Here is a 23264-nt window from a genome sequence, read left to right on the forward strand (position 1 = left end):
AAGGTGAATATTAAAAAATCTTTGTTTAAAATATTTTGTATTTCATGCAGAGTTTCGGAAGGAAAAGTCAGCGTTATGGATGTGACGAAATTCCGTTATGGATGTGACGCGTCTGAAATAGACATGGCATATGTTTAGAAAATCAGCAATTTAACCACCATAACCCTTTGAAAAACTCTCTAAATATCAGCTAAAACTATCAAAGTTCTTAAATAATATTTAGGATGGCTATTGTTTTGCTGTTTTGTGGATTTTAGCATACATTTCTGTGGCTTGTGGCAATAATATAGAATTGTACATGATCAAAGTTGATTTTAGCTTGGGTTTTACATTATAAGAAAGACTGACAGTGACAGGTTGGTTACAAATTGGTTCAACTTATTCACATCTGTAAAATACAAGCCTAGGTGATATCTCTGGGAGTGGTTTTGATGTATTACGTGTTGCTTTATTTTTGTATGGTGAGGTTGACATTTACATGGAATTGCCCCATTGTCACCCAGTTAGCGCCTTAGCTTTTGTTAGCAGAGGAGGATAGAGTATCCAGAAAAACTTAAATCCAGTAACTTCAACACACAATATATTAGTGACTGTTTTTTTTTTTTTAAACTGCTTTTGTTAGCTCAATTTATTAGCGCCTCAGTTTTCCTTTGGTCACCACGGTCAGTCAGTTAGCACTTTAGCTTTTGTTAGCAGAGGAGGATGGTGTATCCAGAAAAACCTTAAATCCAGTAATTTCAACTTCAACACACACTATACTAGTGACCTTTTTTTTAAAAAGAAAAAAAAAACCTGCTTTTTTTAGCTCAATTTGTTAGCGCCTCAATTTTCCTTTGGTCACCACAGTCACTCAGTTAGCACCTTAGCTTTTGTTAGCAGATTATCCAGTAACTTAAATCCAGTAATTTCAACTTCAATATACTAGTGACTTTTTAATAAATAAAAAAATAAAAAAAAAAATGCTTTTTTTAAGCTCAATTTATTAGCGCATCAGTTTTTCTTTGGTCGCCACGGTCACCCAGTTAGCACCTTCGATTTTGTTAGCAGAGGAGGATCGAGTATCCAGATTAAAAACTTAAATCCAGTAATTTCAACTTCGACACACGATATACTAGTGACTTTTTAGAAAAGAAGGAAAAAAAGCTTTTTTTTTTTAAAGCTCAATTTATTAGCGTCTGTTTTCCTTTGGTCATCCCTGTCACTCAGTTAGCGCCTTAGCTTTTGTTCGCACAGTCCCCGTCCCCCCCCCCCCCCCCCCCCCCCCCCCAAAAAAAAAAGTAAAAGTACTGCTAAAAATTCTTCAGGTAAAATTAGGTATTTAATTAAACTTCTCATCTCACAAGGTTTGTTTGGTTCGTTCATTTGGTTAGCGGCACGATAGTCATCTTTACCTCAGCTCAAATAGTTATTGATATTACCTTTGCTCGCATAGTTTGCCTGGTTTTAGCCTTTGCCTTGCTTTAATCCAATGTTTGTAGTCTAAATCCTCAATATATATACTTTAAAAAGCAAAGAAGCCTAGAATGTGACACATAAAATGGAATTCATGTGGAAAAAATAAAAAGGCTAGATTTCATAATATGGATAAATATTACTATGCGTGTGCGCGCATGTGCCACTTTTTCATAAGGTGGCATCTGCAAAGCTCTCTTCTCTCCCACTCTTTTGTCAGGTTGCTTGGTTCACACAGATCATTAAATCAATAAAACTGTAATAAATCTCGACATCTCCTACACATTTGGATGTCTTATTCTCTCCCCCGCATTAACAGCTTGTTCTCTCTGCTGCACTTGACAGTCTGGCTCCTTCAGAGCACCAGGCTCAGCTGCAGTTAAGACGTTGGCTGAACACATCTGAGATCCTTGCTAATGCATTGATCTGCTGTCCAGGGTCCAGACTAGGCATGTCTGTATTCAAATAACACAATATTGTTAACAGTGACAACACCGGTAATACCCCAGCGCTCCATTTGGACGAAGAAAGGGAATGAGGTTCTGTCCCCCGGTATTTTCGTTTTACGAATTTGAATCTAGCATTGCAAGTATTCATTTCAGCTCAGGAGACCTACAACTAATTCCCTTCACAAGACTTGATGAAAAACATGGCAGACACTGAGGTGTGCGTTCATTATACTGTAATATTATCCATATAGGCCACTTTTTCCATGGAATAAAAACATGTATTTGGTTCCCTTTGAGTGGGTTTATTGATGGCATGAAATATCCTATTGCTTATCCTCCATGTATTATGCCACTCTCCCCAATGGAGAATGAGCGTACAATAACACAGGGAAAATAACAGTCAGCTTGACCACACTAGCATTGGCCTGCGCTAACACTACACCAGCTAGAAGGCAACTGGTCTGCCGTGCTAACGGCACCAAGTCATGGGTAAGCTCGTGTTGGCCTTCACTAAGGCTATTGCTGAATGCTTCCCTGGCTAGAAGGCAACTGGACTGCTGTGCTAATGGCACCAAGTCATGGGTAAGCCCGCATTAGCCTTCACTAAGGCAACTGCTGAATGCTTCCCCGGCTAGAAGGCAACTGGACTGCTGTGCTAACGGCACCAACTCGCAGGTGAGCTTGCGTTGGCCTTCGAGAATGCTGATATGAAGACTGTGGATGTACAGGGTGTTTCAAAAAAATATTTGAGATGTAAATATCCCAGAAACTATATAGTCTAGGCAAATGAAACTGAACAGGCTTAATGTTGAACAATATAAGATTTATTCCTCAATTTGAATGAGAAATTCAAAGGTATGTGGATTCCATGAACGATTTCACAAATTTTCAACTTGTTCGAGTGTACTCTAACACAAACGCCTTTTTCTTTTCCAGTGAATGGCATTTCTATACCTAAAAAGATAAAAACAAGAAACATTAAACATAAAATTTTGACCTGTTTCCAAATGTGCTGGTAAAATTTGAGATCAATTGAATGAGAATTGGCAACGTTATTAAATTGTGAAATGTCAAGTTTTTTGAAATACCCTGAATAATAATAATAATAATATTGGCTGGCTTTTTTTATGGTTGATCAGATGTATTCTATTCAGCTAGCATCAGTGGCGGTTCTAGACCAAAATTAGTAGGGGGGCCAAGGTGGGGCCAGTGTTTTTTCAGGGGGGCACATATGGGCAAAACATGACAATATTTAAGCGTTCAAAATGTTTAGTTGTTTAAAACCAAAACAAAATGCATTGAGCATAAATACAATGAGATAAACATTCTGTCTCAATAGCCTAAACATAAAATAAATTGTGCTCAGTAAATCTTAAAACCATGTTTCTCTTTTTTGTAAAATAAGATTTCTATTTTTGCATACAATGAACCTTTTCTTCAGACATGGCTGCACTAGAGTGTCGTCCAAGCACTTGCTGATATCTGGAGAAAGATGAATACAGTAAATGAGAGTGCGACTGAGAACAACATTTATTTATCATTAATCATTTATTAATTTATTATTATATCTATTATTTGTATTTTATATTTATTAATTATTATTCAGACTTCACACTTTCAGGGTAGGCTATATGAATTGTAGGTCGACACTGCTCTCACACACACATTTGTTCAACATCACAAACCTGATGGTGCTGTACTTGATATGCATGGTGAATCTGGTTGTCCCAATGACTTGTTGGGTTGTCCCTCATTCTGTCCCTCAATCTGATCCTGAATGTCTTCATCCTCACTCTCAGATTGCCTTTCAGATGCCTCACTTTCCACCTCTCCAACCACCACCTCTGGCTCTCTCTCCACCTCTGGCTCTCTCTCCTCTTTCATAATCTTCATCTTCCTTACTCTTTCTATGTTGCTTTTTGCCAACAGGGGCAAAAAAGGACATAATGTCCTTCTTGCTCCTTTTCATGATGATGGCCTACAGTAGGTCTATACTAAAAAGTAAACGGAGAGGAATGTAGCCTCTACATATCACAAGGCCATTCGAGTTTTACAAGAAGGTTAAACACTGTCGGTTATTTTACCCATTTCCCAAAAATATTAAGTTAGGCTACTTATTGCTGTGCAACGCACTTTTAAGAAAGTGCAATAAAACGGATTTATTATTGTAGTGAACAACAACAGTAAAACACGGATATGTGCAAACACTGACGTTACGAAATTGAATAATTTTCCTTACCTTCGCCTCTTTGCAGTAGCCTAGTCCTTGCAGGGCTGCAGCTGTTATATCTCACGTCCAAAGTTTACAATTCGCGCTGCTGCTGATCTTTCTGCTGCAGGTAACAGTGTGCGTGTAGCGCTTTAAGGAGTCCGTGTAGAACACTCCGTCATGTCAGTTCCGATCTTCGAGCCAGCGCACGTCAAAATTAATAAATCTTGTTACCTGTTCAGCACAGGGGCCACAACAGGGGCCAGGAGCAATTTTACAGGGGCACTGGCCCCCCCCTGGCCCCCGTTTAAAACCGCCTATGGCTAGCATGATATTGAACTCATCTTTGACTCATTCAAGATCATGCTAGCTGAATGGAATATAGCTGATGGACCATGAAAAAAAGCCAGCCAATATTATTTAAAAGTTTAACGAACAATTATTTTTGGCTGTGTCGATTGGCATAAGATCCACTCATGCTTCTTGTTGAACTTAACTTAATTAGCATAAGTAGTAGGAATGTAATGAATAGCTAATGAGTTCCAAATGTACAAATACAGATATGAATAGAGCAAGCATTATTAGTTTTGTTTTTTCTTTTTAAGAAAGCTCGGGTTTTATCCCCCGCTGGCCAAACGGTCCGAAGAGGGATTGTCGTGGCGATGTCTGTCTGCCAGTCCCAGAAAAGCATACTCGCCTTCTGAAATCAACTCCTCTCAATTTTTGGAGGAATTTCACGAAACTTGGCGGAAGGCTTTGTTATAGGACAGTAATACGCATATTACAATTTCGTTTGCAATATATTGTAGCGGGGGATATTGTGCTCTCGGAGCACTCTTGTTACTTTTGCAAGCAAGTGGTCAGATGTGAAGCTTGCAAGACAAAGACCATTCATTTGAAGGTGCCATGTGTAAGAATCTTTTTCAGAATTTAAGTTTAAAACATTAAAATAAAAAAACTTCACAATGGAATGTGAAAACAGCTTTGACGTTGTGCCAAAGAAGTCTACATATGATGTTGCAGAGATCTCATGAAGTTAGCATGTGAAACAGGACAGACGTCAGTGTTGTAATACCACTTTGTACCTCAAGAGGCAATAGTGAGTCACTGTCGCGCCTGCCCTCAGTCTAATGAGAGAGGATGAAGCGTGCACATGGTCACTGTGCAATTAGATCCCCTGAGTGGCAGAGGTAGCATTCAGCTGCAAAATTCTGCAAAAACGCATCTAAAATGGAAGAGTAGTTTTGTTATTGACTCTACCAATAGATTAAAAAAGAAGAAACCTTTATTTGTCACGTGCACACTTCAAGCACAGTAAGATTCATCCTCTGCATTTAACCCATCTGAAGCAGTGAACACACCCAGAGCAGTGGGCAGCCATACTACAGCGCCTGGGGAGCAGTCAGGGGTTAGGTACAGTACCTTCCTCAAGGGCACTTCAGCCCAAGGCTGCCCCATGTTAACCTAACTGCATGTCTTTGAACTGTGGGGGAAACCGGAGCACCCGGAGGAAACCCACGCAGACATGGGGAGAACATGCAAACTCCATACAGAAAGGCCCCTGCCAGCGGCTGGGCTCGAACCCAGAACCTTCTTGCTGCGAGGCGACAGTGCTAACCACTACACCACCATGCCTTTGTACAGAGTACAGAAGGCTTAAGATTTTTGGACAAGTGCAAACAAAGAAAAGGAACACTACTTGGAGATACTGAATTGCAATGCTGAACACTATTTGGACAAACTAAAGGGAAACTACCAGGAATTTTTTTTTTCACAAAACCAGTTCACTCAGCAGTGTTTTGTTTCACAGAGAAACTACAACCCCGATTCCAAAAAAGTTGGGACAAAGTACAAATTGTAAATAAAAACGGAATGCAATGATGTGGAAGCTTCAAAATTCCATATTTTATTCAGAATAGAACATGGATGACATATCAAATGTTTAAACTGAGAAAACGTTATCATTTAAAGAGAAAAATTAGGTGATTTTAAATTTCATGACAACACATCTCAAAGTTGGGACAAGGCCATGTTTACCACTGTGAGACATCCCCTTTTCTCTTTACAACAGTCTGTAAACGTCTGGGGACTGAGGAAACAAGTTGGTCAAGTTTAGGGATAGGAATGTTAACCCATTCTTGTCTAATGTAGGATTCTAGTTGCTCAACTGTCTTGGGTCTTTCTTGTCGTATCTTCCGTTTTATGATGCGCCAAATGTTTTCTATGGGTGAAAGATCTGGACTGCAGGCTGGCCAGTTCAGTACCCGGACCCTTCTTCTACGCAGCCATGATGCTGTAATTGATGCAGTATATGGTTGGCATTGTCATGTTGGAAAATGCAAGGTCTTCCCTGAAAGAGACGTCGTCTGGATGGGAGCATATGTTGCTCTAGAACCTGGATATACCTTTCAGCACTGATGGTGTCTTTCCAGATGTGTAAGCTGCCCATGCCACACGCACTAATGCAACCCCATACCATCAGAGGTGCAGGCTTCTGAACTGAGCGCTGATAACTTGGGTCGTCTTTCTCCTCTTTAGTCCGAATGACATGGCGTCCCTGATTTCCATAAAGAACTTCAAATTTTGATTTGTCTGACCACAGAACAGTTTTCCACTTTGCCACAGTCCATTTTAAATGAGCCTTGGCCCAGAGAAGATGTCTGCGCTTCTGGATCGTGTTTAGATGCGGCTTCTTTGAACTATAGAGTTTTAGCTGGCAATGGCGGATGGCACGGTGAATTGTGTTCACAGATAATGTTCTCTGGAAATATTCCTGAGCCCATTTTGTGATTTCCAATACAGAAGCATGCCTGTATGTGATGCAGTGCCGTCTAAGGGCCCGAAGATCACGGGCACCCAGGATGGTTTTCCGGCCTTGACCCTTACGCACAGATTCTTCCAGATTCTCTGAATATTTTGATGATATGCACTGTACGTAGATGATATGTTCAAACTCTTTGCAATTTTACACTGTCAAACTCCTTTCTGATCTTGCTCCACTATTTGTCGGCGCAGAATTAGGGGGATTGGTGATCCTCTTCCCATCTTTACTTCTGAGAGCCGCTGCCACTCCAAGATGCTCTTTTTATACCCAGTCATGTTAATGACCTATTGCCAATTGACCTAATGAGTTGCAATTTGGTCCTCCAGCAGTTCCTTTTTTGTACCTTTAACTTTTCCAGCCTCTTATTGCCCCTGTCCCAACTTTTTTTGAGGTGTTCCTGTCATGAAATTTCAAATGAGCCAATATTTGGCATGAAATTTCAAAATGTCTCACTTTCGACATTTGACATGTCGTCTATGTTCTATTGTGAATACAATATCAGTTTTTGAGATTTGTAAATTATTGCATTCCGTTTTTATTTACAATTTGTACTTTGTCCCAACTTTTTTGGAATCGGGGTTGTAGTATCCGTGGAAAGAATAAGTCATGCAGGTTTTTGTTATGCAGTGGGTTGAAGCGATAAGATCATCATGACTTTTTCAACCAAGAACCAGGAGTGTGAAAATGGGTGAAGAAATTCGCAAAGATGTTACTTTGATTTTACTTCAGTATGTACAAATTCTGTTCTTTATTGTGGTACATGTTCCATATCAATGCAGTGATGAGTTCATGAGTAAATCAAACGAGTAATGAGTGTGGAGATGGACGCACGTTATAACAGATTTAAATCCTGAGGTAAACTCAATTATTGTTCTCGTCAACACTTCAGGTTTATCAGGTTGTCGTTTTGTGTGTGCTGCACTGTTTTGTGAGCAATTCAACTGAAGAATGAATGTGAACTTTAGTTTGTCCAAATAGTGTTTAGCATTGCGATTCAGTTTGTCTTCTTTGTTTGCACTTGTCAATCATTTTCAGTTACATATCTGCCACGTGAGCCGCATACTACTGATGGGTGAGTTGCTTTTGGCTGTTTTCTTGCTAAAAACTGAGCTGTGTTATAATGTAAATTGTAGGCTGATGGAACACATGAAGATAAGATTAGAAGAGTAGTGTTATCTTGACCAGCTCAGTTTCAGCAGTCTGGTTGAATTTTGCGAATTCTTGCCCGTCTGTTAGTAGCCCAGGTTTTTGTATAACTGACGACTGTAAAGTTGGACTGTATGAACCCAGCAGTGGATTGACTAAAAAATGGCTTTACGCTATATTCAGGGAGTGATTTTCATAAATCTATAACAATGGTGGTGGTACGTTTTGGGAGAGAAGAGGGAGAGGTTTCTGCTGATGGGCATGGTAACACCAACTTTCTGGTGATGTACTGCCTTTAGTTTTAACCCCTGCCAGGTAGCAAATTCTTACACTGTGCACCGTGCAGCAATGTTTGTGTTTGGTGTCCTTAATAACTGTGTGGTGAAGGTCGCAGTGGTTTGTTGGGCTACAAATTTTTAATATTTTGGAAATGGAACGAACTAAATGAGAAATCATGGGCAGATACAAAGAGAACTTGTGCAAACAGGATTTAAAAAAGAGACCAACTTTGAACTCAAGTGAAACGGCTGAGGTGGAAGAACTGGCAGAACCAGAATGTACACATCCACCCACCCCAAAAAAAATACCTTCCAGTTTCAGCTACATCCAATTCAGGTTTAAATCTGATACAGATGAGTATTTGGAGATGGATGCACCTTATCCTGTAGTTACTTCCTAGCTTGTTAGGGCGGCATGGTGGTGTAGTGGTTAGCACGGTCGCCTCACAGCAAGAAGGTTCTGGGTTCTAACCCAGCGGCTAGCGAGGGCCTTTCTGTGTGGAGTTTGCATGTTCTCCCCATGTCTGTGTGGGTTTCCTCCGGGTGCTCCGGTTTCCCCCACAATCCAAAGACATGCAGTTAGGTTAACGTGGGGCGGCCTTGGGCTGAGGTGCCCTTGAGTGAGGTACTGAACCCCTGACTGCTCCCCAGGCGCTCTGGGCTGCCCACTGCTCGGAGTGTGTGCATGGGTTAAATGCAGAGGATGAATTTCACTGTGCTTGAAGTGTGCATGTGACGAATAAAGGTTTCTTCTTTTTTTTTTTTTCTTCGTTAGTCCTTTTAATAAAGGCACAACATTGGTCTATTTATCTTCGATACAATGCTAGCCCTATGTAAAATTTCCATGTTTTTAGATCTAAGCCAAGATACTAGAGCGATTGCAAGTGAAGAAATGCTGTGTGTACATCATCTGCATACTCTCATGCTCCATGGCAGCGGGTAACACAATGCATGCAAATTAAGTTTTGCAAGTCATAATGGTAACAGGAACGGCATTAATAAATCCTGTTCTTTGTTCCCCTCAAGCTAAAACTCTCCGTTACCAGTAGGTAGAGTTCATATTTGGTGGATGTCCAACTGCTCTCCCAACTACTTGTACTCAAGTGCATGTGCGCACAGCTTTTTCTCTCAACAAGATTGAGAACCAAGGTCAGTCTAGTTACAGGCAATTCAGTTAGGTTGGGATTTCATTAAATTATAATTCAGAATAGGTTTGGAACAGCAGTAGGTTAGAAATAAAAATACAGCACATTTAAAGCAATACTGGTGATAATAGCATTAAATCTGATAGTTTCGACTAATTCCTGTGTGTGTGTGTGTGTGTGTGTGTGTGTGTGTGTGTGTGTGTGTGTGTGTGTGTGAGGGTAAAAAGGGTTAGAAAATAAGCTACCTTTTGGTGGTGACTTCATCTCACATTGGAAAAACTGAGAAAAATCCAGCCTTTAATTGAAATTTATTCAGAGAAAACAAATCCCTTATCAAGAAATAATTAACAAAAACACATGTGCCACTGTTATTGGCACCCCTGCATTTAATACTATGTACAACCTCCCTTTGACAGTAAAACAGCACTGAGTTTTTACCTATAACATTTTATAAGGTTGGTGATACAGAGCAGGGCATCTGAGACTGTTCCTCTTGACACAGTCTCTCCAGATCATCCAGGGTCTGAGGCCCTCTCTTGTGCTCTTTCCTCTTCAGCTCACCCCACAGGTTTTCAATGGGGTTCAGATCATGGGACTGAGATGGTCAGGGCGCAAAAGCTTGATTGTGGTCAACGAACCATTTGTGTTGATTTGGACCTATGATTCGGATCATTGTCCTGCTGGAAGATCCAGTGACGACCCCGTTTTAGTTTCCTGACCGAGGCAGCCAGACTTTGATTTAAAATGTCCTGGTGTTTCATGGAGTTCATGATGCCATGTACCCCAACAAGGTTTCCAGGGCCTTTGGAGGAAAAACAGTCCCAAAACATCACAGAACTTCCACTGTATTTTACAGTTGGGATTGGGTTCTTTTCATTCTCTCTCTCTCTCTCTCTCTCTTGCCATCCTCGTGTTTGAGGGTTGGTGATCCTAGGAGACATGCGTGCACATTCCTCCAACCCTGCCTGTCCCATGCCAAGGCAGAGCATGCAGCACCGGTCAGGCCCGTCCAGTCTTGAATGCCATCCATTCATCTCTTCCTCAGCCGACCTCTCAATCTGGTCCCCTCTGCTTGGCCCTCCAAGATGGTACATGTTGGACCTGCAGCTCTTATATGGCCAAAATAGGCTAGCTTATGTTTGGCAATAGCAGGCAGGAGTTTCCTTAGGGTGTTCAGTTCCTGCAGAATGGACTCATTAGTTCTATGTTCTACCCAGCTAACCTTTAAAATCCCACGGCATCTGAACAATTCTAATGCCTCGATGAGCTTTATATCCTCTTTCTTGAAGGTCCAACTTTCGGTACCATAGGTTGCAATGGGCCAAACAAGTGTTTCAAGAAGTTTGACAGTCAGGGATTTACTGAGGGTGGAGTCTTTTCATGATGGCCATCCTTTTCACACCAAACCCACCTTGAGCGTTTATTGCCAAAAAGCTCCATTTTTGTTTCATCAGACCATAGAACACGCTTCCAGTCAAAGTTGTAGTAGCATTTCACAAATTTCAGGCACTTCTGTTTGTGGTTAACTGACACAGGCTTTTTTCTGGCAAACCTTCCAAATAATCTGTTGGCATGGAGGTGGAGTCTGATGGTGAGTTTGGAAACTAAATCCCACCAGTAAAACCAAGATTTTACTTGTAACTCAACAGTGATCCTTGGATTCCCCCCCACTTCCATCCTCCTCACTGTAGAAGGGTGCAAAATAAACTTGGGTCCTCTTCCAAGTCAAGTCAGTTTATTTGTATAGCACTTTAAACAGACATGGTCACAAAGCAGCTTTAGAGAAAAAAAGACTTTTGAGCTAATTTTATCCCTAATAAATGTATTTATCCCTGATGAGCCAGCCTGAGGTGACTGTGACGAGGGGGGAAACACCCTCAGATGACATGAGCAAGAAATGTTGAGATGAACCGGACTCCAAAGGGAACCTATGCTCGTTTGGGTGATTTGTAAATATCCTGCTTCTACAACCGTGTCCCATATGGTCACAAAGTACAACTGTGTAACTAGGAAATTCATTGTAGTTTTAACATGATGTCCATCTTGGAGATATCAACTGTGCATTGTTGGAGACTTGAGTGCAAGACCGTTCATGGCTACTGCGATCCTAAACCATCACAGCAAAGCTAGAAGTGTCCAGAGCCATCTTGTATAACTTGCCTCTTCCAGCTAAGTTTAAGAACTCCTTTGGGCGTCCACTTTTTTTTTTAAATTATTGCTCTAATAGAGGAAAGGGACACTTTCAGACGAGTAGGGCTTTATTTTTTTTAAATAACCATTCCCTGACTTATGAAGGTCAACACACTTCCTCATTTGGTTTGTGTTCTCTTATCTGTCCCATGTTGATGAATGACTAAGGGATTTTGGCCTCTGTGTCGCCTCATATTTATACCCCAGTTAATCAGGAAGTCATGGATTACAGCTTGAAAGTTCCTGCACATGCCAACTCAAATGTCCAATTCAAATGAGAAGCATACTTGTTCCATTTTGTTCACTATAATTTCCAGTGGTGCAAATAATAGTGGCATGTGTGTTTTGTTAAATAATTATTTCTTAATGTTTTCCTCTGTATAAGATTTTCAGTTAAATAGTGGATTATTTTCAGTGCGAGATGAAACTGCTTCACCAAAAGGTGGATTTTTTTTTTTTCTTCTCCTAACCCCTTTTACTAATCTTTACAAGTGGTGCCAATAATTGTGGAGGGCATTGTATATGGTTAACATGGTATTGATATTTATTTGGTGCAGTGTTGTCTGTGTTTTTACACCAAAACCGTTTAAGGATATTTACCAATTAAAAGCCGTCTCGTTGAAACTGGGTAGAACAGTCGCTTTAATCAAGATACCTCATTACATGCTACAGAGAGTAACTTAACTACTTTAAAAATGTGTGTTTTGGGGAACAGATGGCATGCTCTCGGTTTGTATGTGTATAGAGCTAAAGTAGTGCTTTTGTTGCATGGAACACAAAATTTAAAAAAGTGTGCAAGAGAAACGAAGTCTCACTTAAGCTCAAGTTTGTCAGACTGTGCAGGAGGTCCACTGTTTACAGTGCAGTCTGGTAAATAATGACACACCTGGGGACAAACTATAATGGGACATCTGTAGGCAGTGTGTACTTGTGTGCCTGTACAAGATGATGATGATTATTTTTTTTTTGCTGAGTGTGTTGCTGTGTGAATGCGACACCTGATGACCCAATGGTATGACCATCGTTAATAAGAGCCCAAATTACATTGCTTGATCTGATTTGGCAGAAATGAAGTTACTATTTCAGGAAGTCTGGTAATCAGCACTTCTGGACTTGTCCTCATGTGTGAGAGAGAGAGTGAGAGACTGTGTTAATTTAGTGCTTGAGCAATTATCTGTTGTACTATTGGGGCCAGCGTAGTGATTTAAAGGGAACAGGAATAAGAGGTGTGTCTTGGTGAGATGGAGGTGTGGTGTCTTGGTCCCAGTGAAAGAAGTCTGGTTTGTCAGTTCCAGTGAAAAGGGTGTTGCTTCTGCTCTTTCAGTCTTGAAGGGAGATGTGGGCTCTGTGGTGGTCCGTCCCAGTGAAGGGGTGTGGCCTGTTGGTACCAGTGAAAGAGGTGTGGCATCTGTGGCTGTCAGTTTGCGTGAAGGAAGTGTGGAATCTGTTTCTGTTGGTCTTGAAAGATGTGCGGCCTCTGTCTGTTGGTTCCGGTGAAGGTGTGGCCTCTGAGGCTGCTGGTTCCAATGAAGGTGTGGTCAGTGCTGTTGGTCCCAGTCAAAGAGGTGTGGGCTCTGTGGCTGTCCGTCCTAATGAAGGAGGTGTGGCCTGTTGGTATCAGTGAAAGAGGCGTGGCAACTGTGTCTGTCAGTTTACAAGAAGGAAGTGTGGAATCTTCGTCGGCCTTGATGAAAGACGTGTGGCCTCTCTGATTCCAGTGAAGGTGTGGCCTCTGAGGCTGCTGGTTCCAATGAAATTGTGGCCATTGTTGGTCCCAGTAAAGGGTATGGTATCGGTGCTGTTGGTTCCAGTAAAAGAGGTGTGGCCTCTGTGGCTGTCACCCCAGTGAAGGTGCACCCTGAGGCTGCCAGTCCCAGTGGAGTTGTGGCCTGTCTGTTAGCCTTAGTGAAGGAGGTGTGGCCTCTGTGGCTTCGTTCTGCTCTTGAATCAAATTCATCTCTGAATTATCCAGCACAACTGTTCGTGCATTGTATGTGCAGAGAGCTCAGAGGAGATCTCTTACTCTTGTAGTGGCTTGGCTACATTATTGATGAGGACATTGAGGTGACTCAGTGGATTGTAGAACCCTATTTCAGAGGAGACCAGATTTGTTCACTTTGGCTCCAGTAGACGGGCTACAGGAACATCTCGCACGTGCATACGCAGCCCAATCAGCTGGGAGGAATCCTCTGCTCCCTGTCCAGCACATTTCCATTATTGATGAATCCTTTTTGCTGGCTAGCCCTTTCTTCACCTTGCCAGTTCCTCCCTCATCTCTATCCTTCCTCGTCTTTCCTCTGGTCCTGCTCTTCCACCTTATCCTTCATTTAATCTCGTTGTATTATTCAGTGTGGGTCTGTGCTCAGATCTGCTGCCTATCTGTCTGCTGCCATTCTTGGGTGTGAAGCAACATCACGCTGAAATTGGAGAACAGCATAGGCATCGTGTAATGGATCCAGCAGAGACAAACTACAATTTCAAAGCAGAGGTATGAAGGTATACTGGCATTAAGAAATCTGATGCAGACACATCATGAATTTTAACCCTATGTTGGTATACAGATCATGAATTGTCAAATTTTGTCCAAATTTTTAAGAGCGCATCAGATGGCAGTTGAAGAAACTCGTCTCACGAAGCTGATTTCATAAATTATGAAAGGATAAGGGCAATCTTAAGTCCACTTTCATAAATGTTACATTACATGGGGAAGCCATGGCCTCACGGTTAGAAAAGCCGTTTTGGGACCAGGAGGTCATCAGTTAGAGTCCACAGACCAGCAGGAATGGCTGAAACCAATGGCTTGAGCAAGGCACCTAACCCCAGGCTGCTGTGGGTATGTTATATGTTGCTCTGGATAAGGGTGTCTCCTAAATGCTGTTGATGTAATTCATGAATATTTTAGCAGATTACATCCCTCTAACATTTTTAACACTTGTGACGCCTCTTCAGGTTTATTTGGCATTAAATTCTGTTTAGTTTTGTCCTTTGAATGTGAATTGTGGTACCGTGATTACTCCTCGTTCCATTCCACCTCTATTGATCCAGACCATAGAATTTGATCTTATTTTTGCCAGCATGATGCTTGATTTGGGGTATCTGGGGCCCAGAGCAATGAGATTGGGATTGTGTGTGTGGGGTGGGGGGGAAGCAAGATATTTTGAGCACTTCATTGATCAGGACTTGACCAGTATTAAGGTTCAAAACACTTAACTATATCAATGGAAATCAGGCAGGTGATGCATCTTGACAATTCTATAGGAAGACCATACATTTTGTCTGTTTCCATGCTTTGTCTTGTTTGAGAGGTCAACGTTGATATTTGTTGTCATTGACGTTATTCATTTTAGTTTACCAGTTACTTCTGCTGTCTGAGAAATGGGCAGCCATTGATGGTATATAAACCCTGTTTAACAAACTGTTAGTGCATACTTGAGTTCTGATATCAGCTGATGTTATCAGCTGTCGGAGCCACCCGCACACTATACTTTTCTGCTTTCTCAGCTAAATCTACCAAATGTGACGCATCCAGTTCACAGAAGTGTAAGGTATTTGCTTCTGGTAGTGGTTACTTTCACCTCATGTCGATTTTATCTGGGTGAGCATTGACTGGTGAATTTGTAAAACTTCAGTCTTGAGTCGGCAAAACAAACAAAATAAATGCTGGTCTTCATCAGTAAACACAAATACATAGTTGTATTATTTAGTTAAGATTCAAATATTTTGTCAATTCGCTATATATCCAGGACACATGGGCGAATTGAAATGCCGTTTCTCTCTCACCTTACTTGTAAAAAAAAAAAAAAAAAAAAGATAAAGATTACACAAAAAAGGGAAAAAATTAAGAAAAACAATATATATAAATATCAACGTAGATAATAGATAAAAAATACACTCTAAAATCAATGTACAAAATGGCAGTAGTGCAAATACAGTACAATATCTAACGGAGAAGGTGCTAGAAGAGCAGCTTATGAGGTGTATATGAACAGTAGTGCAAATGAGCAATAGCAGCAGATATAGCAGTAATGCTAATGTTTGTGATGTGCAAACAGATGAGAGCTTCTTGTGTGAATGAATGTGTTACAGACCAGGGGTAGGGGGTAGGTAGTGGACGGAGTTCAGCATCCTGACAGCCTGGTGGATGAAGCTGTTTAGCAGTCTTGTGGAGCGGGCCTGGAGGCTCCAGTACCTTTTCCCTGAGGGCAGGAGGCTGAAGAGGGTGTGTGAAGGGTGGGAGGTGTCACCAGTGATGCTGATGGCTCTGCAGGTAAGACGGGAGTGATGGATGTCTGTAAGGGAGGGCTGAGGGGTACCGATCTTGCTGGCCGTGTTCACTACGTGTTGCAGTGCCTTCTGCCGGAAGACTCCGCAGCCTCCGTACCACGCAGTGATGCAGCCAGTGAGGACACACTCAATGGTGCCCCTGTAGAATGAGCACATGATGGGGGGTGGGACTTGTGCACTCCTCAGTTTGCGGAGGAAGTAGAGGTGAGTTTGAGCCTTCTTGGCCAGCGATGCAGTGGTGTTGGACTAGGGGAGGTCCTCAGCGATATGCACCCCTAGGAATTTGGTGCTGCTCAGCCTCTCCACTGCAACACCATCGACGGTCAGGGGGGATGCTGTGAGTGACCTCTCGTGAAGTCGACTAGAATCTCTTTGGTCTTCTCCATGTTCAGGAAGAAATTGTCTTTACTCCACTCGACCAGTTGGCTCACCTCATTCCTGTAGTTGGCTTCATCGTTGTTAGTGATGAGGCCTACCACAGTCATGTCCTCTGCAAACTTGATGCAGTTGGTACACAGACATGGGTCTGCAGAGTGAAGAGCAGCAGGCTGAGCACACACCCTTGTGGGGCCCCTGTGCTCAGCATGATGGTCCTGGAGTTATTACTGCCGACCCAAACGTTCTGTGGCCTCCCTGTAAGAAAGTCCAGCACCCAGTTACAAAGAGAGGTGTTGAGTCCCAAATGTCTGAGTTTTTGTATTAGCTGCTGGGGAATGATTGTGTTGAATGCCGAACTGTAATCCAAGAACATCATTCGCACATGGGTGTTCTTTGAATCCAGGTGAGGGCTGGGTGGAGAGCAGCGGAGATGGCGTCCTTTATGGACCTGTTTGACCTATATGCAAACTGGAACGGGTCATGAGAGGGAGGGAGAATGGACTTGATGTTCTGCATGACCAGTTGCTCAAAGCACTTCATGATGATGGAAGTCAGTACTACGGGCCGATAGTTGTTATAGCTAGATGGGAGGGGCTTCTTTGGCACTGGTATTATAGTTGTAGCTTTGAAACACATGGGGACAACAGCTTGGTTCAGGGAGATGCTAGATGTCAGTGAGGACATCCCTGAGCTCCATGGCACAGTCCTTCAGAACACGACCAGGTATGCTGTCTGGTCCAGCTGCCTTGCGTGGGTTGATCCTGGAGAGGGTCCTCTCCACACTGGCTGGATCCAGACATACGACCTGTTCATCCGAGGGAGGAGTGGTCTTCTGTGCTGGTGCGGTGTTTTGTGTTTCAGAGTGTCCAAAGAAGTCATTTAGGCAGTTTAGCAATGTGATGTCACTCTCACAGGTCTGTGGTGGGGGTTTGTAGTTTGTGAGGGTTTGAATGCCACACCAGAGAGACTGTGCATCTCTGGTGTTGCTGTAGTGTCCAGATATTTTATTGCTGTACTGACGTTTTGCCTCCCTGATGCTGCGGGACAGGTTGGCTCTGGCTGTTAGACCTGCGGTGTCACTGGCCCTAAAGGCTGCATCCTGAGCCTGCAGGAGACTGTGAACCTCTCCTGTCAGCCAAGGCTTCTGGTCATCACGAACAGTGATTGTTTTTGCAGTGAGTGACATCAGTGCATTTAGCGATGTACGGTATGACATGACGGCCTCAGTGTATTCCTCTAAGCCTATGTGGTTGTTGTAAGTGGCTGCGTCTTTGAAAATGTCCCAGTGTGTAGTGCTAAAACAGTCTATCAAAGCAAAGGAGGCCCCCTCTGGCCCCACACGTACCTCCTTTTGTGGTCTGATGGCTCTTACTCTAGGTCTATATGCAGGTCTCAGCATGATGTGATCAGAGAGACCCAGGTGGGGGAGGGGGGAGACCTTGTAAGCTCCTTTGTAGGTTGTGTACACCAAGTCCAGTAAATTGTCACCTCTTGTTGGAAAGTCCACATGCTGATGTAATTTGGGCAGTAAAACCTTTAAATCTGCATGATTGGAGTCACCTGCTGTAATGAGGAATCTGTCTGGGTGTGCTGTCTGTTGTTCACTGATGGCCTGGTAGAGTTCACGGAGTGCCTCGCTCCTAACGTTGGTGTTAGCGGTAGGAGGGATGTAAACAATGACGAGCAGAATCGATGTAAACTCCCTCGGGTGGGTAGAAGGGTCGCACTTGATGATAAACGCCGCCAGCGGAGAACAGTGTTTGTGTACAACAGTAGCATTCTCGCACCAAGCATTGCTGATGTAAAAAAACACTCCCCCACCGTGAGTCTTGCCTCCTTCCATAAAGGCTCAGTTGGCGCGGTAGCATGTTAGCCAAGCTAGCTGGATAGCAGAGTCCAGGATGTTGTTATTCAGCCAGGATTGCATAAAGGTGAAAACACAGCAGTCCCTCATCACATAACGCAGATCTCATGAGTTCTGTGATCTATTTTGTCTAGTGAGCGTACATTGGCCAGAATGAGGGATGGTATTATGGGTCTGTGCGGGCTAGCCTAGCCTGGATACCGCTGTGCTTACCATGCTTCTGTTTCCTCTCGCACTGCTTCCAGCGTCTCCTCTCTGGGTGAGAGACAGCAGGTGAGTCCAGTGATGTAGTAGTCCGGTAGAGAAGACCCAGGCCTCGAAGTTCCTCAATGACTTTCTGGTCCAAGACGAGATGTTTGGTCATGTTCCCTATAGCTAGAAGGCAGTGGCGACAATATCTTGTGACCGACATTGTCAGTGCACTACTCGCACATGTACGTAGACATAAAGCACACAGACGTACACTAGAACACGCACTTTTAGACACTAAACACTGAGAGAGAGGGGCCGCTGCGTCCGTACGCGCCACCATCTTAATCATCAAGTTACTGTTGCTTGGTACACATCTTTGGGGGGAGGGGGGCATCTCATCCACATTATGCCATATTGGACCACATTTCCATGCTTTTGGCTGAGGAATGTGATCCAAATCTGATCTTCCAACAATAGGGCTATACTTCAGACAACTGCACCCACCAGGAGCCCTTGTCTGGTATTTTAATTCAGTTAAGTCATGATACCAGCTGATAACATCAGAATTTGTCTGATTTTGAAGTTCGATAAGATTCATAAAGAGCTTTTAATTGAATTTAAAAGATTGAATGGAAAATCGTGCTTGGGGGAGGGTGTATGTTCAAAGGTACATCCTTTGTACCTCGAGTACATGTTTTTTTTTTTTTTTAAATTAGCTTCAAGAGTGAAGCTTTAAAGGTACAATTGTGTACTTTTTTTTAAAAAGGTCAAAGCTCCTTACAAAAGATGTACCCTTGATGGTACTATGCCAACAACAAGGAATGATGCAGTATGGTACCTTTATTTCTGAGAGTCTGTCTGATTGCTGCTGTGAAGAATTAGAAATGCAAGTCCATGGGATCTTTGGAAGCAATTTTGATAATTTTCTGATTTGGCTATGACTTTGATGCTTTTGTAAACACAAGACAATTTTAGTGATCAATGGAAAGTAATTATTTTATTTTTCCAAATATGATTTGGTGGTCACCAATCAAGTCATAGACATGTACAACTGAGGGAAATGGATCCCAAAATAAATTCATGTTAGCAAATTCCTAATTGAACAGTCAGGGAGCATGTAAAAGCAGCAAAGCACATTGTGATCCAGCTAAAAGTCTCCAAGCAGACATGAATATTCAACACTAGAGGTAGACCTGTCACCCAGCAGGAGATTCTTTATTAGGAAAGTGATATGCCTTTGCTGAAAAGCCCATCAACGTGGTCCAAGTCACAGCACATCTGTCGTATTTTAATTGCGCACAAGACGACAGATGGCCTTCAACGTGGAGAGTCTTAATGAAGCTCTTCACTAAATCCAATAGTTGGGCATGATCATTAGTAGCCTCGATTGAGATGCTTACTGAGAAGGAAATCAATGAGCATGTTCGTCTTGAGTAGGAGTCCGGCTGAACGTGGCCAGTTTGTGATTAAAGCGGTAACAGCACTGGGATCACCATGGCCAGCTGTTGTCAGCCAGAGAAAGTATGGCGTGAGTCCAAGACCAGGACACTGCAAGGACACTGTATTCACTTGTCTGCAAAGACACCATAAAATAAACCCAGATTGCGCTGAGGAACATCTGATCTGTTGTCTAAATGCTACCGTGGCATGCAAAAGTTTGGGCACCCTTGCTGAAAATGTCTGTTATTGTGAATAGTTAAGTGAGTAGAAGATGAACTGATCACTAAAAGGCATAAAGGTAAAGATGAGACATTTCAGCATTTTATGCAAGATTTGTATATTTTTGTTTTGTACAATTGGAGAGTGAGAAAAGAAAAGGAACACCATGCGAAGGTTTGGGCACCCCATACATTTGAGTTCTCAGGTAACTTTTACCAAGGTTCCAGACCTTAATTAGCTTATTGAGCTGTGGCTTGTTCAAATTCTTCATTAGGAAAGGTCAGATGATGCAGATTTCAAAGCTGTATAAATTCTGACTCCTCAAATTTGTCCCTAAAATCAACAGCCATGGGCTACTCTAAGCAACTCCCTAGCATTCTGAAAAATAAAATAATTGATGCTCACAAAGCAGGAGAAGGCCACAAGAATGTAGTAAAGTGTTTTCAGGTAGCTGTTTCCTTAGATCTTAATGTTAAAAAATGGCAGTTAACAGAAACAGTGGAGATCAAGGTGAGGTCTGGAAGATGAAGAAAACTTTCTGAAAGAACTGCTCGTTGGATTGCTAGAAAGGCAAATAAAAACTCCTGTTTGGCTGCAAAAGACCTACAGAAAGATTTAGCAGACCCTGGAGTGGTGGTGCACTGTTCTACTATGCAGCAACACCTGAATAAATATGACCTTCATGGGAGAGTCATCAGAAGAAAACCTTTCCTGCGTCCTAGCCACAAAATTCAGCGTCTGAAGTTTGCAAATGAACATCTAAGCAAGCCTGATGCATTTTGGAAACAAGTCCTGTGGACTGATGAAATCAAAATAGAACTTTTTGGCTACAATGTGCAAAGGTATGTTTGGAGAAAAAAGGGTGTCAAATTCCAGGAAAAGAACACCTCTCCAACTCTGAAGCATGGGTGTGGGTCAATCATGCTTTGGGGTTATGTTGCAGCCAGTGGCACAGGGCACATTTCATTGGTTGAGGGAAGCATGGATTCGAATAAATGCCAGCAAATTCTGGAAGCAAACATCACACCATCTGTGTAAAAAAAAAAAAAAAAAAAAGTTGAAGTTAAAATGAGGATGGGTCCTACAATAAGATGATGATCCAAAACACACCTCAAAATCTACAATGGAATACCTCAAGAGGCAGAAGCTGAAGGTTTTGCCATGGCCCTTACAATCCCCTGACCTAAACATCATTGAAAATCTGTGGATAGATCTAAAAAGAGCAGTGCATGCAAGACAGCCCAAGAAACTTGCAGAACTGGAAGCCTTTTGCAAGGACGAATGCATGAAAATCCCCCAGGTAAGAAGTGAAAGATTATTAGCTGGCTACAAAGTGTTTACAAGCGGTGATACTTGCCAAAGGGGGTGTTACTAAGTACTGACCATGTCAGGTGCCCAAACTTTTGCTTCAGGTTCTTTTCATTTTTTGGTATTTTATGCCTGTAAATGATGGAAATAAAATGTAATCTTGCAGAAAATATTAAAGAAATGCCATCTTTACCTTTATGCCTTTTGGTGATCAGTTCATCTTCTGCTCACGTAACTATTCACAGTAACAGACATTTTCAGCAAGGGTGCCCAAACTTTTGCATGCCACTGTATGTAACTGATATCAACAGAGGTCAGGGTGGCCATGATCCACAAAGAGCATGTCCACATCTTTGTCTATAAATAAATTTCATCTATTTCTGGAACCATCCACTGGGAAACATTGTCTAAGGGTGAGGTCCATGACCTAGTTTTCCAGAGAAAGCTGTCCCTTTTGTCACACAGAATAGGTTTGTGCCATTTGGGGCATTTTCTATGAACTGGCACTGCAGATCAATTTGAAGAGCCATGTTTTGGCCTCCTTTTTTTTAAATTAGTTTTTTCACAGATTCGTGGTGGTGTTTTATGGTCTTCCAGACTCCAGTCAGGTCAGTTCTGTCTTGAATGGCCAGCATTCTTGTAGGTGTGTATCTATAGGGCTCATAGTGGGCCAACTGTTTCTTTTTTAGATTTTGTTTGTGTTAAACCCAATTTTGGTTCCCTGTTGTACTATTTTAAAAACATCGGTGGTCAGGTTGTATTCGCCTATTGTAATCGCCCTATTACCCGCAAAGCCGTTCATGATTATTTCTGCCTCGCCCACTCATGCAGCTGCTGGTACAACCGACATTAGGAAGGTTTGTTGGCATCAGATTATCCCACATTTCACTCTTGGATACACCATGTTCCAGTTATGTTTTTCACTGTTAAGCTATTTCACCCTCTGTTTATCATCTGCCAAAGAATCAGGTCCAAATATTTGGTTTGTTAATATGACTGGCTCCCTGTCTGGCCCGTCCATAGCCTCCTTGCCAATCACGAGATTCGTGTTCCCTTGGATTAACAGGTGGCTAGAACACCAAACAAACCATGGGGGAGAGATGCAGATGCTTGATTGGTGTGTGTTACAGCAGAGGCAGTGGAACTCTTTGGGCTCTTGGCAGTGTTGAGAGTCCTGGGGTTTTGAACCAGCCTTCATGGGGAGTGTTTGAGGAAACAAAATCAGTGCCTGAATAAACACAGTATAGTGTTAGTAGTGCAAGTGTACATCTATGCCCATGATCTATTGCTTTTTGTATCCAAAAGAATGATTGCCAATTTCCCCCATAGCATGGTGGCTACAAATCTGACCGGGTCAAACCAGTCAACAGGCATGACCTAATAGATGGTCATGATCAGCTAGCATTTATCTGACTGACAGGGCAAATGAGTTAAACGTGTCCATTTTTAGCTGTAGCATTTATGATGTTTGACTCTGAGACCTGAAAACTGCACTTTCCTTCTTTTTCAGATCAAGCAGCTGTCGGTCTAAATACAAATAAATTTCACCTGCCAGAAAAGCTATTTCAACGAAGGGGAAAGGACGCGGAATGTCAAAACCACACATTTGATAGTGGTTACTTTCACTTCACACCAACTACTAGGTGAACTTTGGCTTGTGAATTGACGAACCTCAGCCTTGAGCCAGTAGAAACCAAGAAGGTGAGACAGTCCTCTCTTCCTGCTTGAACTTTCTTATTAGCAATATTGGCATTGTCAGGATTCAGACTTGTGATCTCCCATTGACAGGACGAGCCCCATATTCAAAATATTTTCATTTGCCAAGATGTTTTTGGCAGTGAATGTGTTTCTATCTTACATAGCACTCTTGCCTTGTCTGAATTACT

General features: G+C 42.3%; 1 protein-coding gene across 2 annotated transcripts in view; it reads left to right on the forward strand.

Annotated features, from left to right (window-relative positions):
• Window positions 1-23264, forward strand: part of mgat3b (beta-1,4-mannosyl-glycoprotein 4-beta-N-acetylglucosaminyltransferase b) — a 110142-nt gene that overhangs the window by 71000 nt on the left and 15878 nt on the right. Inside the window, exon 2 of one of the 2 annotated variants that reach the window (XM_060918832.1) lies at window positions 22889-23079. The exons of the other annotated variant lie outside the window; for it this stretch is intronic. The gene's annotated coding sequence lies outside the window, so the exon portion shown is untranslated. The remainder of the gene's footprint in view (window positions 1-22888; window positions 23080-23264) is intronic. 2 annotated transcript variants of the gene reach the window in all.

Source organism: Neoarius graeffei, chromosome 4, assembly GCF_027579695.1.
Source record: "Neoarius graeffei isolate fNeoGra1 chromosome 4, fNeoGra1.pri, whole genome shotgun sequence".
Classification (NCBI taxonomy): Eukaryota; Metazoa; Chordata; class Actinopteri; order Siluriformes; family Ariidae; genus Neoarius; species Neoarius graeffei.